The following is a 22,949-nucleotide window of genomic DNA, read 5'->3' on the forward strand; positions in this document are numbered from 1 at the left end:
TATAACATTCAAAAACCAGTTGGAGAACACTTCAATCTCTCTGGTCACTCGATCACAGACCTAAGAGTGGCTATACTTCAACAAAAAAGCTTCAAAAACAGACTCCAACGAGAGACTGCTGAATTGGAATTAATTTGCAAACTGGATACAATTAACTTAGGCTTGAATAGAGACTGGGAATGGATGAGTCATTACACAAAGTAAAACTATTTCCCCATGGTATTTCTCCCCCCCACCCCACCCCCCACTGTTCCTCTGATATTCTTGTTAACTGCTGGAATTAGCCTACCTGCTTGTCACCATGGAAGGTTTTCCTCCTTTCCCCCCCCTGCTGTTGGTGATGGCTTATCTTAAGTGATCACTCTCCTTACAGTGTGTATGATAAACCCATTGTTTCATGTTCTCTGTGTGTGTGTATATAAATCTCTCCTCTGTTTTTTCCACCAAATGCATCCGATGAAGTGAGCTGTAGCTCACGAAAGCTTATGCTCTAATAAATTTGTTAGTCTCTAAGGTGCCACAAGTACTCCTTTTCTTTTTGCGAATACAGACTAACACGGCTGCTACTCTGAAACCTTTACTTTTATAGCCTCTTTCTTTCAAACTGTACCTCCAAATGCTTCAGAGAGTCGAGCAATACAACGACCATGTTATAGAAAGGAAGGAATAATAGCAGAAATGAAAGAGCCTAAAGTCAAAGAGATGAAAATAACAGGAAGACAGTTCTGCATGGGCAACTTGCCACAGGAGAAGGCCCTCATACCAACAGATACTAGACTGCATGAAGGATGGAGAGGAGGCCTCTGCTAGATAGGCAGAGTGAGTTGGGGGGTGGGGTGAGGAACAGAGAGAGGATATGTCTATGCAAATATTTCATTTGTGGCAAGCTGGAGTGCTCCAGTGCCTCACACTAATTATCTGTGTGGACCTCACTGCTGAGCACTAAAAGTTCCCTAGTGTACATTGATGTACCGTGGTTTGAAGCAGAGATACAAGGATTCTGAGACGAGAGGAGGAGATTTTCAGTGGACATTCACTGTCCTCATTTAATTGGACTCACTTTTTTCTCTCCAGTATTTTTCTCACTTCTCCTTTCTCCTCCACATTCCTGAGGCTGTAAATGAGCATGAGTGTCACCACCATATACATCACAGATACCAGACATCTGGACTGCTAGACAAGCTGGAGGTGGGCGCGTGTATATGAAGCTCATCCTCCCATAGAAGACAGCAATCACTGTCAGATGGGAGGAGCATGTGGAGAAGGCCTTTACTTTCCCGTGGCACCCAAAGTGCTTTGTCAGGATGATGGGGAGGATGTAAACATAGGAGATGTAAGTCAGGTTGAAAGAACTCACCAGAGTCATGCCACTCTGATGGCAAAGATCAGGACATCATTCAGGAAGGTGTCAGCACAAGCCAGGTCCAAGAGCGGCTCGATGTCACTGTGAAAATGGTGAATGACAATGGAGCCATAGAAAGGCAACCTGAACATCGGGAGAATGTGTAACAAGGATGTTGTGAAGCCATCTGTCCATGAGCTGGCCGTGAAGGCAATGCACACTGCTCTGCTCATGACTGTGTAGTGCGGGGCTGGCAGATTGCCGCCTAGCTGTCATATGACATGGCTACCAGCAGCAAAAGCACAGTGTTCATCATGGTGATGAAAAAAAAAAACCTATCTGCACAATGCAGCCACTGAAGGAGATGCACTTCTTCTCCAACAAGAGGTTTACCAGCAGCTTGGGGGTGGTGATGAAGGAAAAACAACTGTCCAAGAAGGAAAGGTGGCTGAACAAGAAGTACATGGGGTGTGGAGGTGATGGTCCAGCCAGATCACCATCGTTATGGTCCATTCCCCAAAGGGGTGACAACCAAGAAGATAACTAGGAATATCCCAAACAGTAACATCTGCAGCTCACAGAGGCCAGAAAAGCCCAACAAGTGGAATTCAGTGACCTGACTTTGGTTTCCATTCCATAAAGACATTGAAAATAGCAAAGGATCAAGCTGGACATCCACACATTTGTTAATACAAGATCAAACACATGCAGTTATTACAAGCATTCATACAAAACTGTTATTTATAGAGCACCATAGAGATGCTTAATGGCTTACAGATAGCAAAGAGACACAGGGCCACAACAGCTGCTTTGCAGACCTCCTGCATAATATGTTACCAAACATTGTATTATTCAAAACTGATTCAAATTGCTTTGATAGTTTCACAGTTTGAGAATTGTAAACAAAGAGAATGATTAACATCAAGGTATCAGGATGGGACAAGGTGTCTAATGCGGTCCTCCATGGATCAGTATCAGGTCTTGGCTTCTTTAACAGGTATCATCGGAGACCCCAGGCAGGATTGAGGCCCTATTGCACTCAGCACTGTGTCAATAGAAAGGTAAACAGCAGTGGGCTGATTTTCAGAACTGCCCATCACCCACCAACTCCCATTTTTCTCACTGGGAGCTGTTGAGCTAGGAATACTTATGAAAATCGGGCCATTTGTTAATTAAATTTCTGGGTGATATTAAACTAGGAAGTTTTGTGAAAACCACTGAAAACTGAGATGTCACACTCTGGGGTCTGGAGATGTCAGATAGATGGAGAGGATATACTCATATTCAGCATGGGAAAAAATGCAAGCGAAAACATCTGGAGGCAATCATTCAAAACACAAGCCTTATGTAAGAAGAAATTTGGTAGGAACTGGTCCCAGGAGAGACCCCGGGGTGACAGTGTGCAGGAAATTAGCTATGAGATTGCAATGAGATATTTCAGCAAAAAAAAGCCAATGTGATTTTGGGCTGCATATACTGAGGCATCATTTACCACAAATGACAGGTTTCAGAGTAGCAGCCGTGTTAGTCTGTATTCGCAAAAAGAAAAGGAGTACTTGTGGCACCTTAGAGACTAACAAATTTATTAGAGCATAAGCTTTCGTGAGCTACAGCTCACTTCATCGGATGCAGTGAGCTGTAGCTCACGAAAGCTTATGCTCTAATAAATTTGTTAGTCTCTAAGGTGCCACAAGTACTCCTTTTCTATTTACCACAAAGAATCCTAATTCAGTATGAGGAGACTAAAAGGAGCCTAATGCTGTTGTTACCACCTCCAAGAAATCTGCACTCAGTTCTAGGCACTCCAGAAACCACAACTTTGATAAACTATAAGAAATTCAAAGACTATCAACAATAATGTACAACTGTGGGAGAGGAAATTTAGAAGAAAAGAGGAAAAGAGATAATGAAACTCCATTGACTTCAATGAATTTATCCCAAGCAGAGTTTTGATTCCCACCTGTCAAAAGTATATAAACATGAAAGGATGACAAAGGTGGTGACCTCATGAGAGTCTATTTGATGACAACAAGCACATAAAAATTGAGACTGGCTATATCAGGGAACGTTCCTAATGGTGACATCCATTAGAATGTACTCTTCTCCCAAAGGAAGCGGTGAAGCTTCATTGCTTGGGTCATATGAAACTAAACTGTATAAAATACCCAAGTATACCTTCCTGGGAACAATCTTGAATGCGTCAGAGGAGAGGAAACTAGATGACTGACCATGTTAAGTCTTTTCCATCTCTACTTTCTATGTATCTATGAAATAGTAAAGAACATAAAATGAAAAGCTTGTAAAATTCAGAATCACTCATTACAACAGCAAATTTAAACACAGAAATCAATTCAGTTCTTTGGGCATCTGCAAACTTTTGAATTCAATAGCAAGACAGAAAAGGTGGTAAAAAAAATGAAGACGTTTTAAGCAATAGAAACAGCAGCCTGTGAAATGATAACTCTTCACTTGCCATCCTTTTCATGTGGCTGAAGCAAAACCTTTTAAGTCAAGATTCCATTTATCTCCCTACCTATTATCTGCCAGGATCAGTTATCTCTCAAGATTTCCAAAAAAGCAAGCATAGAGAATGAGTATGGACACAGCTGATGACGGATTGTTCCTTGTGGGCTTCTAATATCACATGGATAGTGGCTAAACACCTTTAATTCCTAGATCTAGAGCATTGTCTGGTGCCCTAAGAAAGGTGTTGAATAAGGGTTAGCTAATAGGAAGGTACCAGCAACTAGGAAGCAGGTTAGTTCCCATGGAGTTTTTTTGGAGGTGAGGGGCGAGTTAGGCAGCTGCTTCAGGTTACAGCACTCTTTTCATCCATAGCATTTTAAGGGGTTTATTCTGTATCAATTGAAAGTGACTTTAAAAAAATGGAGAATTTTTTTTAATAGTATTCTCCCCTATATAAAATGTTAACAAGTCTGATTTGGGCAACTGCTGGTGAAATATAACAAGGGGGAAGCCACTATGGCCTAGTCACACATTACTGCCTTCCCCCATTTTGCCTCATTTCCCCATTGACCTCAGCCCCAACCGTGTCTTCTAGGCTCCTCCTGCATCACTTATCCAGCTCGCTAGCTTTATTCCCTCCCTCGCTCCCTCCATTCGCACCCCCACTCTCTTTCTCCCCTTTGCCCTCCTTTCCCTGCCTTTCTCCCCTTTCCATCATCTGTTCTGTACATAAGAATATAAGAGCAGTCATACTGGGTGTAACCATGCTTCCGTGGGTCACAGCTGAGAATACCAAATTCAGGACACACTGCTGAGAAATAGAGCAGATACACCCCAAAAATGGAAGTTATTCTCCCATGAGATATACCAAACCAGCAACAAAACTAAACTTCTGTTTCACCACACTGCCTAACAAGAAGTCAGAACAGCAGTTTCCTGAGGCTTTCCAGTCCTTGTATTACCAACAAAAACACTAGATTTAGAGATGAGTGGTTCTTAGCTCATTAATAGGATATGGCAGCCAAGGTCTACAGTTCAGATATAAGGGACGTGATTCAACATCAGCTGAAGTTCATGGGAGCCCTTCCTTCAACTCCAGTGGGCTTTGGATCAGGTCCATGCTGCATAAGAACTACTTCCTTTTATCCACTTTAAATGATGTGCCTTTCAAATTCAAGTGACCCTTGTCCTTAGATTACTAACAGGCACAACCAAAAGGCCTTCTCAATATCATCCCTTCTTTTATATACCTTGATCTTATTTCCTCTTGCTCCTTTCTGCTCTGAAGTTCTGAACTGCCTGAAGAATGAGGTGCTTTGATGTTATACCCTTCTGGCATAGACTGTTCCTATATATTCAAAAACATTTATAGCTATTTTATGCAGTGTTTAGCTTGAATAACTCTGGCTGCACTAAACCCTAACATTGTCTAACTTACCTTTGCAACAAGCAATGATTTCATTGTGATATTATGCAGCCCATTGATGAAGGTAGTGGTCCAACATGAGTGTTTAAGTTAAGTTCTTCCAGGAGCTGGTCCCTGAGGAACCTTATTTCACAGTCACCGATTAAAAATAAAACTTCAAACATTGTACACAGGGACATAATGGAGCCGAAGTGTAATTTATAATGCTGGCAATTTTGTTTGTGTTGTTGCCAGACATAGAAGTTTATTTTCATAATATTTTTCCTTCGTTCAAAGAAGTGTGAGTGAACTGAGCACTGGTGAAACATTTCAGACAGTCACTAGAGAATGAAATCTTCTATTTTTCAACCAAACTGATACAACCACTAGTGATTACAATGGAAACGTCACCCTACTGCCCCTCATTGATGTGTCTTAACCTTGACCTCATCTAGAGAGGAGAAAGGGAGGTCAATCTCCATGGCCCATTCAGTCCTTTACCTCTCTGATGAGACTGCCAGATGTGTTCTTGTGATGTGTTTAGCTGTTCACTACTGTCCAGGACCCCAGATATTAGTATGACCATTACTGGAATTATGTGTTTAGTTCTGGTGTCTACTCTTTAACAAAAGATGTTGACAAATTGGAAAGGGTTCAGAAGAGAGCTACAAAAATGATTCGAGGTCTGGACAGAGACTCAGTGAACTCAGTCTATTTATCTTATCAAACAAAAGGTTAAGCGATTTGATCATGGACTAAAGTACCTACATGGGGAAAGATTTCTAATAGTAGAGTGGTCTTTAATCTAGCAAACAAAGGCAAAACAAGGTCCAATGGTTGGAAGCTAAAGCTAGACAAATTCAGGTTTTTAATGGTGAGGGATAATTAACCACTGGAACAACTTACCTAGGACTGTGGTGGATTCTCTGCCATCTGAACTCAAGATTAGAATATCTGCATAGGTGATGGATATAATAGTCCAGGGGAGGCTAAGCCGTCACTGAGGAAACAATATCTCTTATTTCTGCCAGAGGTGCAATTAGATATATTCAGAAGACAGCTTCATGGACAAATGTGTAAAATCACAGCTTTTGAAACCTGAAGGCATCCTTTACCACTGGTCATGTATCTGGTCCCATGAAGGCACACTCCATGGCACCATTTGTATGAGGCCCCAGTTGTTTATGCTGTGCAGACTCCAAGTGTTACTTATCCTTGCTGATAGCCTGGACTGGAGGGGGCCTTTTGGAGGCTCCATTACAACATTAATTCTCTTAAAGTATTGACTCTGAGATCTCTACAATTATAAACAAAAAACAGGGTGATGCACAGGGTACGTTTTGGTCCTGTTCAGGTCAGTGACATCTCAGTAATGGGTTTGTTTACAGCCCACACACAGCACAGAGATACAAATAGCTTCTTTTTCTTTATTTTGCTTTATAATCTATATAAAAAGGAACCTATCCAAGGCTCTCAGTGCCTTTGCCAAAAGTTAAAAATACAGTCAAATCAAAAATAGAGCCAGGAGCTGCTCCCAACCTCAAATCAAAAAATAACCAACCACAAAAAAAAAAAACCCTAACCAGTATGTCCCCCACCTGCACCAAATAAGAACCCTTGTGCTAACTCTTATGCTTCTCTTCATCCCACACCAACCTCCTGAAAAAGAATGTCTCAAATACCAAAAAATATTTCCATGCCATAGCTTCCTAGTGTTATTCATTACATTTGTTCAGTAACATGTTCTTCCATGCATGCTCTCCCAATATCCTGACCTCCAAAATGTTTCTTGTAAGCTTTGCCTCGTACAATGTGCAATTGTTTAACTGGATGTACAATCCGTCCACACTGACACTATCACTGAATTATACTCATTGTCACTGTAGCTGGCAGGTGCCAGGAAAAAAACAGCTATTAAGTTAATAGGTTGGAGGTGGGCCATGGAATATTGTACCATGGATTCTCGACCCTTCCCTCCCATCCCTGACCCACCTCTTCCCGCCCCTGCATCGCCCTTGTCCCACCCTCATTCCACCCCTTCCCCAAAGTCCTGCCCCACCCCGCCTTTTCCCACTCCAGCCCCACCCCCTTCCCACCCTCATTCCACCTCCTTCCCCCAAGTCCCGGTCCCTGCCCTGCCTCTTCTCCACCTCTTCCCCTGAGCGTGCCATGTTCCTGCTCCTTCCCTTCCCTCCCGGAAAGTCTTAAGCACCACCAAATAGCTATTAGATGTTAGGGGGGGTGGTAAGCGCTGGAAGGGAGGGGGAGGAGCGGGGACGCAGCACACTCGGAGCGGGGTAAAAGGAGGCAGGGAGGGAGGAGCTTGATTGCTGGTTGGTGCGGAGCACCCGCTAATTTTTCCCAATGGGTGCTCCAGCCCCAGAGCACCCATGGAGTTGGTGCCTATGTCCTGTACTTATGCAAAGAGCAGCAGTCTGCTTCAGACATCTCATAGAATCATAGAACTGGAAGGGACCTCGAGAGGTCGTCTAGTCCAGTCCCCTGCACTCAAAGCAGGACTAAGTATTAAGTAGACCAGGTCGGCAACCTTTCAGAAGTGGTGTGCCAAGTCTTCATTTATTCACTCTAATTTAAGGTTTTGCGTTCCAGTAATATATTTTAATGTTTTTAGAAGGTCTCTTTCTATAAGTCTTTAATATATAACTAAACTATTGTTATATATAAAGTAAATGAGGTTTTTAAAATGTTTAAGAAGCTTCATTTAAAATTAAATTAAAATGCAGAGCCCCCCAGACCGGTGGCCAGGATCCGGCCCGCGTGAGTGCCACTGAAAATCAGCTTGCATGCCGCCTTTGGCACGCGTGCCATAAGTTGCCTACCCCTGATCTAGACTATCCCTGACTGGTGTTTGTCCAGCTCTTAAAAATCCCCAATGAAGGAGATTCCACAATCTCCCCTCATAGAATACAAATGCTCTATATGTAGGGTACATTCAGGCACTGGGTAGCTGGGGCAGAATATCTCTTCTGCTGTTTGTGATAGCTGTATGCAACAGGAAATGCTATGGTCACATGTTTTAGAAAAGATAGTGAACTCAAACGAAAAAATTCTGAGTATTTAGTTATTGTCATCTTTGTTTCATGGGTTCAGTGATTGTCATTTTCTAGTAGCAGACACAGCACTTCTCTCATTTAACAATTTATTTTAAATTTTTCTGCAATACAGATTTATTTTGTAGATGAACCGGGTATCAGTTCGGATTCTTCACTTTCTCTTTAGGCATCACATCGTCCATTCTGTAGCATTCCAAGCTCGATGCAGGTCCCTTCGAACTGGAAAAGAATGATGGGACAGGTCAGTTGCCTGACCTTTGTCAGTTGTCAGTCCTTTCTGTTGACAAGTTGGCTTGCTGATCTGCTTAACTCAGAAGCGTATTTTAAAAACTAGCAAGCAAAGTATAACAAATATTTTATACAAACCACATCACTTCCACAAAAAATATTTGCTCATTGAAATAAGATACCTTACCGCACATATTCCACATGCTACAGTGCCATAACACAACTCAATCCATGTTAAGAGGGGTTTTAGACATGTAATAGACACAGTAAGGAGTATCAAGAGGGATTTGTTGCTGTTTCTTACAGGAATTACTGGGTGAAATTCTATGGTCTGTGTTATGCCGAGGTCAGACTAGGTGATTTTATACTGGCCTTACCATCAATGAATTATTAGGCTAGCACATGAAGCTATGGAGATTTGAAATTCAGCTTTATTCCTCTGACAAATTAGAATGTTTAGTGTAGCTATGCTCCCAAACTCTGAGTAAAACTATGAAAGATGCACTTTGGTGAAGTATTGCTGTGGAACAGGACTAGCGTTCAAAACAGTTTTTTTTTTTAATGATTCCCCATATTGACAAAGTAGGACTCCAGTCACTGTCCTTCCCATTTCTGCATGTTCCCCACAACAAGAGTTTTTCCCCTTCTCCAGGACACTTCTTTCCTTATCAACTGCCCCACTATCTTTCCCTTATCTTTTTGCCAGGTCAGGGAACACATCTTCTGGCCTGCCTGTCTTCCGTAGCCTGTGCTTTGGGGGTGGATTCACAGAGCCCAGGGTCTCTTCTGGACTGATTATTTCTTACAGACAAATGCCTTCTAAACTCATGAGGCCATTATTTCCTGAGAATGTGGTACCCTAGACAACCATTTATCAAACCTGTACCTAAAATCACCACTGTACAAATGACAACATTAAAGCACTGGTACGAATTCAGAAATTTCTTGGGGGGAAGAAAAGAGGGGACAAATTCTGGTGTCCCCTCACCGCTGCACAGTTCTCGTTCTAGTCCCCATTCATGTCCCCCTCCCCTCCCACAGGGACCCTGGGTCTCCCTCAGCCAGGGAATTTCCAGTCTTTCTTACCCACACAGGGCATGTGCTGGTGCTGCCAGAACTCAAATTCTTGTCAGACTCCCATGCACTCAGCCGTACAGGAACAGACTCTCCATGCACCAGGTCGCAACGCCATTTGGCCTGGCTGCCCCTCTGTCTGGACAAAGGACCAAGTATCCATGGTGTTGTGGCCACACGGCAGAAACTGTATTTATTTAGTATGGGACCACAAATGATGGCAAGTGGTCAGGGCAAGGACAAAAAAATCTGGGAGGAGGCATGTTCACTCCCATGCCCCCCACTACTCTTTATTGCTGCGATGGGGACAAAGGTTTTATTTAAAAAAAAAAACACTAAAGGCAAGGCAATCTAGTTGGATCTTGTAAGTTACCCTATACGGCTCATTAAAATAGTCTGGAATGGTCAGCAATAACCATTCAGGAGATGTGTGAGAGGGAAGGTGAGGTAACACCTATGTCTTGTGTGATTTCAGATTGCGGGCCTGTTCATGTAAATCATATGCAGTTCTTGAACTCATTGAAGTTTTTTAAAAAGCTGCCTGGCGTCTGGGAAAGCAATTCTGCCTAATAAAATTGGAAAGAAGATAGTAAAGACTGGCAGAAGTGACAGACTGTGTTTCAAAAGATTTGCTGGTTAGCTGTCAAGGTGTTTGCAGAGGCAGCCGAGGAAATGCCAATAAAGCCCTTGCTTGCATGCACAACCCCACTCCACCCCCAAAAAAACAACCGACATACACGCCCCGCCCACACACAAAGGAAATTAGATAAAGAGGGAGACAGAGAGATTAGTTTGCTCTGAAATTGGCTCTTCAACCCTATCTATATTACAGCTGTGACTGATTTCAGAGTAGCAGCCATGTTAGTCTGTATTCGCAAAAAGAAAAGGAGTACTTGTGGCACCCTAGAGACTAACAAATTTATTTGAGCATAAGCTTTCGTGAGCTACAGCTCACTTCATTGGATGCATTCGGTGGAAAATACAGTGGGGAGATTTATATACACACACAGAGAACATGAAACAATGGCTTTTATCATACACACTGTATTGTTTCATGTTCTCTGTGTGTGTATATAAATCTCCCCACTGTATTTTCCACCTAATGCATCCGATGAAGTGAGCTGTAGCTCACGAAAGCTTATGCTCAAATAAATTTGTTAGTCTCTAAGGTGCCACAAGTACTCCTTTTCTTCTAGCTGTGACTGAGTAGGTTACAATAGGTTTGCAGTGTAGTGTAGCGTCCCTATAACCGGGCTCAAGCCTTGGACTGTCTGTCCAGGGTTCTAACTCTTTTATGAAGGCATGGTTAGGCCTCAATAACATTATAATTTTTAACCCCTGATTTGATTATAGCTATAGCACCGAGTTTTAAAAAATGAGCTAATCGCAGAAATCAGTTCACACCGATATTGTCACCGCAATGACAGGGATAACCATTGATAGAAGCAGTTGGATACTGAGTATGAAAACAAACTTTGTGGAGATTCTGTGGCCTGCGTTGTGCAGGAGTTCAGACTAGATGATCATAATGGTCCCTTCTGACCTCAATATCTATGAATCTATGAGAGATATCACATTTCAAGAAGAGTTATAGCAGCCATTGATTAAATAACACAATTATTATTTGTATTCCAGCAACACTCAGATGCACCAATCAGGGATCAAAGCCGCATTGTGCTAGGCACTGTACAAACACGGAACAAAAAGATGGTCTCCACCCCCAATTAATTTATAATCCAAATGGCAATGGAATCAGCTAGAGCTGTACAAAACTTTACAAAACTGTAAATTTGCATAGATTTCTTCCTTGCATTTCATGTCACGTTGGTCCACTCCACCTCTCATTCCCCCTCCTAGTTTTGTGCTGCAACAAATCCAACATCATGGGTTTGGAAAGAAACCATAAAACACCAGGGGTCAGCTCAAAACTGGAACAACATTTATGAACCTTTTGACAAACCCAGGCCAAGTTTATAATACTAAAAAACAATTTCCCCTTTATGTCATTTCAAGTTGTTGCTAAAATGTCACAAAGCTGTAGCCAAGACTTTAAAATGGAAGGAGGCAGAAAAGAAAGACACCAAGAATAAGGAAAATTCCTTGAGGTACTGAGGGAGAGATTTATTTTTTGTACAAAAGTCAAAGAGTTAGTCAGAAAATATGAACAAAGTACATTCCCCACTAATGATAATATTTATAGAATTCCTTATCCCACAATAAATATGGGAAGGGGCTTAGACATTTAGACAATCTCCAAAAGAATGATTTTTTTAATGATGATAGAAATATTTAAACATTCACTTACTTTGTTCCAGGGCTATAGAGATGATCTCAGGTATTTCTAGGCACTCATCACCATACAGTCTGAGAATCTCATTGTTAAACCCTTAAAATAAAATTGAAAAATGTCTCACTAAATTCTTGATCCAAATAGTAACATAAAATACAAATAATGATTTGTTTTCCTATAGACCTGGGGTGGCCAACCTGTGGCTCCAGAGCCGCATGCGGCTCTTCAGAAGTTAATATGCGGCTCCTTGCCTAGGCGCCAACTCCAGGGCTGGAGCTACAGGCGCCAACTTTCCAATGTGCTACAGGGTGCTCACTGCTCAACCCCTGGCTCTGCCCTAGGCCTCAGCCCCACTCCACTTCTTCCCCAAGGGCCCCCACCCCTTCCCCTGAGTCTGCTGCACCCTCACCCCCACCCCCCAGCCTCCTCCACACAAAACAGCTGATTGCAGCGGGCAGGAGGTGCAGGGATGGAGGGTTTGGTGCTGAGCGGCGGTGCTGCTGGTGGGTGGGAGACATTGGGAGCGGGGAAGAGCTGACGGGGGGGCTGATGATGTGTTACTGTGGCTCTTTGGCAATGTACATTGGTAAATTCTGGCTCCTTCTCAGGCTCAGGTTGGCCACTCTTGAGACTGTACCTTTCAAATAAAGATCAAGAGACTTATTAAAACTGAAACCAGAACAAGAAAAACAAATGCAGAAACACAATTAATACTAAAAAAGAAAAGGAGTACTTGTGGCACCCTTAGAGTCTCTAAGGTGCCACAAGTCCTCCTTTTCTTTTTGCGAATACAGACTAACACGGCTGCTACTCTGAAACCTACAATTAATACTGGTTGTTAGGGATGTGAATCTTGCTAGACTAGCTAAGGAAAGAAAAGTGGCTGAAAAGATCAGGAGTGGAAAACAAAGAAGAAATATTTAAAAGAATATGCTTGACTTAGCACTTCACAAATACTGTAAAGATCCAGCGAAATCTGGAGAACTCTTTCAGTGAGATCATTCTAATAGTATCTAGGAATATCACTGATTTTAAGGGCAAAGTTAACAAATTAGTGAAAAATGATTAGTGGGAATATATATGTTTATACAGTTAATTAGTAGGTTAAGCGAAATAATGTGTCTTTGAAAGGTTTGGGGTAAGAAGATAAGTTTTATATTTTGATATCTGTTTTATAATATATCTACATTAAGTCACATGGGACTAGAAAAAAATTATTGGGAGATGAGCATAGGGCATAATATCTAGACAGCTGTCTTCATTTTGGTGTCTTATCTCCAAGAGATATCTGATTAGTCCCAAATCTCCAATGGGAGGAGAAGGAGTAGGAATAGAGACTTAGGTCAATTTGGGGCATGCTGAAGTGATCTTTTAATTTAGGTCCACATCCTGAAAACATTTGCATTCACTCTTAGTTTTACTACTGTCAGTTCTGTTGAAATCAATGATAAAGATAAGCATGTGCTAAAGTGTTTGCAGGACTGGAGACTTAATGAGCAACGAATGAGTTTTAAAATAATTCAACATTAAAAGAAGAATCATATATGAGAAATAAAAATGGACTATATGAAGGGAGCAAGAGTGGAACTAGTTTATGGGCCCCATTCAGCAAAGCACTTACCCACATGTGTAGATCCTACTGAATTCAAGTACTTAATGCTTTGCTGAAGTGGGGCCTATATTAGCGCCAAACATCCTTGTTTGATTTACAGAGGTTTAAGATAAAGAGGCATTTCTTAAGTTGTATGAGCATGGTGTGAAATAACCCAATCAAATGTTGTTGTGTTCCCAAGAGGCTTAGCTCTAGAAGCTACAAAGCTGCAAGACTGCCGTCTGGCAGCCCAGGGCTCGTGTTCACTGCAAAGTAAACTCCAGTTAAAACTCATATTGCCCCTAACTTTAGACTCATTCACACACAAAAAGGCTTATAGTGAGTGCAATGGTGCTTTTATCTCTAGCTAGCTGGTCCATCAGGTGAAACAGTCAAAAGCCCAAAGGCTGCTAATGCTCAATACTAACATGACCTCTCTTTAGCGTGGATGCAGGCTGGCACCACTCAAGTACCACCATTACTCAAATACCTTCCCACGGTTCCTCCCAAGTGCCCAGAAAGAATCGATCAATTCTCTCAAATTCACTGGGAAAGAATTTAGAGAGCAGCTCAGCTTATGACCATGCTAAGAACCTTGGAATGTGCCCCCAGCAGTCTGACTGTGACACAAAGTGAGTGCAGTGCCAGCGGGGAGGCAGCAACTTTCGTGTTCTTTTGCAGCTTGTGTGCCCTCACTCAAGCTAACTCAGGAGGAGTATCTCAAATGTAGTTAACTCTGCAGTGAAGACATACCTACAGACAGCTTGAATACTGCAGGTTTTCCCCATGTGCTCCTATACTATGTAATCCAAAGCCCATATGTGACTCCATGGCTTAGTGAAAAGCAAAGCTCTGAGCCATTACTCTACATTCCTTATCAACTATCACCACCATGTGACCATGCTGCTTCAAAATTTATAACTACCAATACTCTTTTTAAAAAATTTCAGAGTAGCAGCCGTATTAGTCTGTATCCGCAAAAAGAACAGGAGTACTTGTGGCACCTTAGAGACTAACAAATTTATTAGAGCATAATGGGCTACAGCCCACTTCATCAGATGCATAGAATGGAACATATAGTAAGAAGAAATATATATACATACAGATAAGTTGGAAGTTGCCATACAAACTGTGAGAGGCTAATTAGTTAAGATGAGCTATTATGAGCAGAAGAAAAAAAACTTTTGTAGTGATAATCAAGATGGCCCATTTAGACAGTTGACAAGAAGGTGTGAGGATACTTAGCTTTAGGGAAATAGATTCAATATATGTAATGACCCAGCCACTTCCAGTCTCTATTCAAACCCAAGTTAATGGTATCTAGTTTGCATATTAATTCAAGCTCAGCAGTTTCTCCTTGGAGTCTGTTTTTGAAGCTTTTCTGTTGCAAAATTGCCACCATGATGAGAGAGTCCACACAGGAAAAAAGGCTGACAAAGGAGGTGCTGTCATCATCATGAATAAGTTGAAATATGAACAAGAGGCTGCTTGGCAGCTCTCTAACTCCACATTCTACAGGCCATTATCATCTGATCCTACTGAGGATTACCAAAAGAAACTGCACCATCTGCTCAAAAAACTCCCTGAAAAAGCACAGGAACAGATCTGTGCAGACACATGCCTAGAACCCTGACCAGGGGAATTCTCAGCTCCTACACTATCAGCACTCCCCACTATCTTAGAGACACCACTGACTGTAGGAAACTACAATCCATCTGTGATCTTCCAGAAAACACCATCCTGGCCACTATGGATGTAGAAGCCCCCTACACCAACATTCCACACAAAGATGGACTACAAGCCATCAGGAACAGTATCCCTGATAATGTCACGGCTAACCTGGTGGCTGAACTTTGTGACTTTGTCCTCACCCACAACTATTTCACATTTGGGGACAATATATACCTTCAAGTCAGCGACACTACTATGGGAACCCGCATGGCCCCACTGTATGCCAACATTTTTATGGCTGACTTAGAATAACGCTTCTTTAGCTCTTATCCCCTAACACAACTACTCTACTTGCACTACATTGATGACATCTTCATCATCTGGACCCATGGAAAAGAAGCCCTTGAGGAATTCCACCATGATTTCAACAATTTTCATTCCATCATCAACCTCAGCCTAGACCAATCCACACAAGCAGTCCATTTCCTAGACACTACTGTACTAATAAGCGATGGTCACATAAACACCACCTATACCGGAAGCCTACTGACCGCTATTCCTACCTACATGCCTCCAGCTTTCACCCAGATCACACCACATGATCCATTGTCTACAGCCAAGCTCTACGATATAACCGCATTTGCTCCAACCCCTCAGACAGAGACAAACACCTACAAGATCTCTATCAAGCATTCCTACAACTACAATACCCACCTGCTGAAGTGAAGAAACAGATTGACAGAGCCAGAAGAGTACCCAGAAGTCACCTACTACAGGACAGGCCCAACAAAGAAAATAACAGAATGCCACTAGCCATCACCTTCAGCCCCCAACTAAAACCTCTCCAGCGCATCATCAAAGATTTACAACCTATCCTGAAAAATGATCCCTCACTCTCACAGATCTTGGGAGACAGAGCAGTCCTCGCTTACAGACAGCCCCCCAACCTGAAACAAATACCCTCCAGCAACCACACATCACACAACAAAAACACTAACCCAGGAACCTATCCTTGCAACAAAGCTCAATGCCAACTCTGTCCACATATTTATTCAAGTGACACCATCATAGGACCTAATCACATTAGCCATGCCATCAGGGGCTCATTCATCTGCACATCTACCAATGTGATATATGCCATCATGTGCCAGCAATGCCACTCTGCCATGTACATTGCCATGTACAAACCGGACAGTTTCTACACAAAAGAATAAATGGACACAAATCTGACATTTGTCAATCTGAAGCAAATACTCACCAGCAACCACACACCACACAACAGAACCACTAACCCAGGAACCTATCCTTGCAACAAAGCCCGTTGCCAACTCTGTCCACATATCTATTCAGGGGATACCATCATAGGGCCTAATCACATCAGCCACACTATCAGAGGCTCGTTCACCTGCGCATCTACCAATGTGATATATGCCATCATGTGCCAGCAATGCCCCTCTGCCATGTACATTGGCCAAACTGGACAGTCTCTACGTAAAAGAATGAATGGACACAAATCAGACGTCAAGAATTATAACATTCAAAAACCAGTTGGAGAACACTTCAATCTCTCTGGTCACTCGATCACAGACCTAAGAGTGGCTATACTTCAACAAAAAAGCTTCAAAAACAGACTCCAACGAGAGACTGCTGAATTGGAATTAATTTGCAAACTGGATACAATTAACTTAGGCTTGAATAGAGACTGGGAATGGATGAGTCATTACACAAAGTAAAACTATTTCCCCATGGTATTTCTCCCCCCCCACCCCACCCCCCACTGTTCCTCTGATATTCTTGTTAACTGCTGGAATTAGCCTACCTGCTTGTCACCATGGAAGGTTTTCCTCCTTTCCCCCCCCTGCTGTGGGTGATGGCTTATCTTAAGTGATCACTCTCCTTACAGTGTGTATGATAAACCCATTGTTTCATGTTCTCTGTGTGTGTGTATATAAATCTCTCCTCTGTTTTTTCCACCAAATGCATCCGATGAAGTGAGCTGTAGCTCACGAAAGCTTATGCTCTAATAAATTTGTTAGTCTCTAAGGTGCCACAAGTACTCCTTTTCTTTTTGCGAATACAGACTAACACGGCTGCTACTCTGAAATCTGACATCAGGAATCATAACATTCAAAAACCGGTAGGAGAACACTTCAACCTCTCTGGCCACTCAGTAAAAGATTTAAGGGTGGTAATTTTGCAACAGAAAAGCTTCAAAAACAGACTCCAAGGAGAAATTGCTGAGCTTGAATTAATATTCAAACTAGATATCATTAATTTGGGTTTGAATAGAGACTGGGAGTGGCTGGGTCATTACACATATTGAATCTATTTCCCTAAAGTTAAGTATCCTCACACCTTCTTGTCAACTGTCTAAATGGGCCATCTTGATTATCGCTAATTATCAATAAATTTGGTAGTCTCTAAGGTGCCACAAGTACTCCTAAAAAGAAAAGGAGTACTTGTGGCACCTTAGAGACTAACAAATGTATTTGAGCATAAGCTTTCGTGAGCTACAGCTCACTCCTGTTCTTTTTAAAAAGTTGCTCTATATTTTCCTCTGTTCATTATTTAGCCTATTTTCTCCCCATTTGTTAGCTGTGTTTGTGACACTTTGGCCTGGTCTATACTGGCAAGTTTCTGTGCAGTAAAGCAGCTTTCTGTGGTGTAACTCCCAAGGTGTAGACGCTGCCAAGCCATTTAGTGCCCAGAAACTGCACAGTTGCAGCGTTGTAAAAAACCCACCCCGACGAGAGGCGTACAGCTTTCTGCGCCGGGACTACAACGCTGCAGTGCCAGTGTAGACACCCTGGTCAATTACAGTGCTATGATTGGCTCTGGGAGATGTCCCACAATGCCTGTTCTCACCTCTCTGGTTATCGGTTTGAACTCTACTGCCCTTCCCTCAGTTGACCCACCGGGAGTGCCACCCCTTAAATCCCTTGGGAATTTTGAAAGTCTCCTTCCTGTTTGTTCGGTGACACGTGCAGTGGTCTCAGCACATCTTTCCAGGTGGCCAGGCCTGCTCCACGCACCAGGTGATCCCTGGCTTGGAGCAATGTCGAGCTGCTGGACTTCATCGGCGTTTGGGGAAAGGAGGCTGTGCAGTCCCAGCTGCATTCCAGCTATAGGAATTATGATACCTATGGCAGATTTCACGATGCATGACAGAAAGGGGCCATGACTGGTACACATTGCAGTGCAGGGTCAAAGTGAAGGAGCTGCAGAATGCCTATTACAAGGCATGGCAGGCAAACCGCTACTCCAGTGCTGCACCCATGAGCTGCTGGTTCTACAACAAGCTGGATGTGATACTCGGTGATGACCCCACCTCCACTGCGAAGGCCACTGTGGATACTTCGGTGGCTCGCATGCCAGTTGAGAGTGGGCTGAGCCAGGAGGAGGAAGTCTTGGACGAGGATGTGGAGGGGGAGGGGAACCCAGAGGCAGAGGATGACTTGGAGGTCAGAGATGCATGCAGCCAGGAGCTCTTCTCTACCCCAGACGAGGCTAGCCAGTCACAGCAGTCGGAGCTTGGTGAAGCGCAAACAGGAGAGGAGGCCCCTGGTAAGTGGCTTTGATTTTGGGAATTGCTGAAGCGAGTTGTTGGGGGCAGAAGAGTTGCATAAAGCAGGCTTGTGTCTGTATGATGCGTGTACCACCGCATGCCTAGTCTGACCAACAAAACAGGATGTTGATTGAGTCCCTCACTTCATGGGAATCTGCCTCAGAGGTTTCCATGAAATGCTCATGGACATACTGGGCAATCCACTGCTGAAGGTTCTTTAGCACAGCTGCTTTGTTTCTTGCCCCATTAAGGGTAACTTTCCCATGCCACTCTGCCATCACCGGGGAGGGGGAGAACCATTACTGCACACAGGCGAGCTGCATAAGGGCCAGGGCAGAAGCCGCAGTCTTGGAGAAGACCCTCCCTTGATTCCCTGCTCACCCTCAGCAGCAAGATATCTTCCATAATGAACACAGCTTGCGGAAAATGTGGGGACAGGAATGATTATAAGCCCCCCCAACAGTGCTGGGTCTCCCCAAGAGCCACAGTGTACAGTATGGTCCTGGAACACTGATTTCCCCTGCTCCTGTGGTTACTCACCATTTTGGGGGCCTTGTGGCTCATGTGGCCTTGTGGCTCATCTGGGGTCAGCCAGTTAGTGACAGGTATGTGAATAGTGGCTGTGTTTTAAATCACTGCATCAGTGGTCCGTGTGTTGCAAACAATACTGCTTCAGTAAAGTGTTGAATTTTGGCTTCACAGATATTACCTTGGGAGCCCAGCCTCCCTCTTTATTATCGCCAGCTGAACAGCTGCGCAGAATTACAAAGCAGACACAAAAAACTAAAGAGGACTTTCTGCGTGATGTCATAATGCACTCCACAGCCAAAAAACAAGAATTGAAGGAGTGGCCAGAGAGCGAGAAGAGGGACCAAAAGTAAAATGTGCTGCGCCAGAATGAAGCCACGGAGTGGCTTTTAAACGTTATGGAGCACCCAGCAGACACGCTCCAGATACTACTAACACTACAAACCAAGCAGCTCCATGCCCGCCCTCCCCAGCACCTTTCATCATGCACCTTTCCAGACCAGCCTATGTTAATGTCCATGAAATGCCCACGGTGATCCACAAGCAGCTGGAGAACCACAGAGAAATACCCCTTCCAATTAATATACTAGGTGGCTAGGTGGTCTGGTGCCAGAATTGGAATATGAGTGCCATCTATCGCCCTCTGTTGTTTAGGAAGCCTATTTGTGCAAAGGCATCCACAATGTCATGCATGTTGCCCAGAGTCACAGTCTTTTGGAGCAGAATGTGATTAATGGCCCTGCACACTTCTGTCAACACAAGTCCAACAGTCGACTTTCCCACTCCAAACTGATTAGCAACTGATCAGTAGCAGTCTGGAGTATCCAGCTTCCACTGTAAACTTGCCACGTGCTTCTTCAATGACAGGGCAGCTCTCATTCTCATGTCCTTGTGCTGCAGGGCTGGGGCGAGCTCATCACACAGTCCCATGAATGTGGCTTTCCTCATCCGAAAGTTCTGCAGCAACCACTCATCATCCCAGATGTGCATGACGATGTGATCCCACCACTCAGTGCTTGTTTCTCGAGCCCAAAAGCGGCGTTCACTGTGGTCAGCACCTCCGGGAATGCCACAAGCAATCTCGTGTCGTAGCTACTATGTGTGGCGAGATCAATGTCGCATTCCTCTTACCTTTGTAGTTTAAGGAATATCTCCACTGCCACTCGTGACGTGTTGGTCAGAGTGATCCATTCCTGCAGCCCAAAAAGGCAGGGCAGGGTGCACAGTACACAAACCATTGAAAGATGGCACCAAATGTGGATGGAAGCACAGGGATTGCTGGGATGCGAAGCAATGCAACAAGGGGCATTGGGACTGGATCCAGGATGCTCCGTGACCCTCTCCACCTTTCCACAACTCTTAGCGGCTGAAGCAGAAGAGATGTTCTGTGAGATAGCTGCCCAGAGTGCATCATTCCAAATACCAATGCAAGTGCCACAAGTGTGAACATGCTATTGTGTAGCAGCTGACAGTGTGAACACACAACAGCGGTTTCCCTTCAGTGCTCTCTGTAACTGCCTGCGTTATAACTCTGCCAGTGTAGACATACCCTTAGGGTAAGCTGTCTACTTTAGTAACAGAAAAAACATCCTTAGAGCATTCTGAGATACTTATACCAAGCTAGAAAAATTAACAAAAGAGAAAATACATTAGAAGCATTTTTCTCAAAGTTTATACAAGATTCTTGATCAAATAACATAATATTCACAACTCCTTTACACACACAGCAGTAACAAATATAGCTGTTCAAAACAGAGAACTAAAAACTAGTGCTTGAGCCAGCACATTTGTCACTATTAATACTTAACAGGTTCCCCTGGAGAAGACCTAATTGGACAGAGGTGTAGCTGATTACCAGTCCAGACTCCAGATTGGCACTAGTGAGCCAATTATCCAGTTAACAGAGAAGCTGTATAAAAGGACACAGGAGCGCTATAATAGAGATAAATAGAGGGTTAGGAGAGTGTGCTGAAGGAAGGTCTCTAAGTAGAGCCCTTACCTCCTCTTCCCTTTAAGGAAAAATGACTAGAAAGTTGTAAAGATGTTGAGACACACCTATGTATTGATAGAGGGATTAAAAGACTATGAATAAACTACAGGGGGTGTTTTCAAACAAGGAAGTCTCAATGTTGTAAATCTGTAGAAGAGACAGAGGAGTGGCATACCACCCAGTCACCAGTGCGGGATTTGTCTGGGATTTGCTTGTCTGTGTGAATGGAGGAGCTTCTGAAGAGTTCTGGCAGGCTGGATGTTGGCAGAAACAGTGTAATGGGTGGTAGAGCAGTAAAGAGAGATGCAGAAAACCCTCCAGGCCTTCTAAGAATCCCACCATATAGAAAAACAGTTCTTGCTTGCCCTTGCAGACAGAGCAACAAAAAAGCCTGAAGGAATTTATAAGAGAGCAAACCCAGCTACTACAAAGATAATTCCCATAAAGTTTGGTGAGTCCTGCAGCGAGGGGCAAAAACCAGGCACAGAGCCCTCTCCTAGCCCTCTATCAGTACTTAATTTATGCCAAGGCTGAGCCCTACTGTCTCTGGGCTTGCTGTGTCTTATGAAAGTAAAAAAGTTGCCTGGCACCTCTTTCATTACAAATTAAGCACTGTTTTCCATGTGTCTCCTTCTCCTTCCCCTGCCTTTCTGTCCAGCTTTCCTATTAATCATCTTAATTGGCTGATTGAGTCCCTTGCAACCAACCTGGCCTGGTAATCTGGCACACCTCTGCCCACTTAGGCCTACTCTAGGGAAGCTAATTAATACTCATCATGACCAGACAGCTGGCTCAAGCACTACCTCTCAGCGCTCAGTCACTGGATTTAAAAGAATAGTTTCAAACGTTTCAAAAACACACACACGTTCTATCATAGAATATCAAACAGTAACCTTAAGGTACTTACTCTGAAATCCATAGTTAATTTGGGTTTAGCATACAGTGTGATAATGTTTCTTATTCAAAGCAAAAAGAAAATGTTGTAAATCTAGTGAATACCACTGCCAAAACATTTTTTTTCAAGCAAGAAAACAACATATCATAACATCTCACTAAAATCATTCAGTAGGGCCAGTATTGTCCAGTGGCTAGGGTAGTGAACTGGAAACGAGGTGACATGGTTCCTAGTCCCAGCTCTGCTACTGTGCAATTTTGGGAAAGACACTTCACCCCTGTATTTCTCCTCCCATCCTTTGTCTCTTATTAGCTTCCTGAAACAGCAACTGTCTCTTGCTAAATGTTTTACTCCTGGGGGAATTCTGTGCCCCAAAATTAACAATTCTGCACACAATATTTTAAAATTCTGCATATTTTATTTGTCAAAATAACACAATATAATCACACCAGTTTCATTTATTTTGGTAATTTATTTCAAAATATCTGTCAGCAAGTATGTCTGTAACAATACAAACAAGAAAAAAAATTCAGAAAATGTTTTTTGACAAATAGATTTCTTACTATTTTAATATTAAATATAGGCATATTAATACAGAACTGTGAGTAATAATTAATTTAAACTACAGTAAAGAACCATATTTCCTGAACCCCTCAGAAGCAGTGCAAAGGCTTGTGGGAGTCAGGGGTAACGGAAGGAGAGGGAAGTAATTGCTGAGAAGGAGCCTGGGTATAAACTTGAAGGGTTGTTGGCTATTGGTGGGGAAAGTATGGAACGGGTTTTGGGGGAGGGGGGCTGGAGAGGGATTTTTAGGGAGCAACCCCATGCAG

The 22,949-nt window shown here is 43.1% G+C and overlaps 1 long non-coding RNA gene across 1 annotated transcript; it reads right to left on the bottom strand.

Moving 5' to 3' along the window:
- Positions 1 to 8,359: 8,359 nt before the first annotated feature.
- On the bottom strand, positions 8,360 to 21,111 carry LOC122455600. The gene is made up of 3 exons (XR_006273918.1): positions 21,043 to 21,111; positions 11,895 to 11,975; positions 8,360 to 8,506 (listed from the first exon to the last, which is right to left on the bottom strand). It is a non-coding gene; the product is annotated as an uncharacterized LOC122455600 (long non-coding RNA).
- Between the last annotated feature and the right edge of the window lie 1,838 nt (positions 21,112 to 22,949).

Source organism: Dermochelys coriacea, chromosome 1 (assembly GCF_009764565.3).
Source record: "Dermochelys coriacea isolate rDerCor1 chromosome 1, rDerCor1.pri.v4, whole genome shotgun sequence".
NCBI classification, from domain to species: domain Eukaryota; kingdom Metazoa; phylum Chordata; order Testudines; family Dermochelyidae; genus Dermochelys; species Dermochelys coriacea.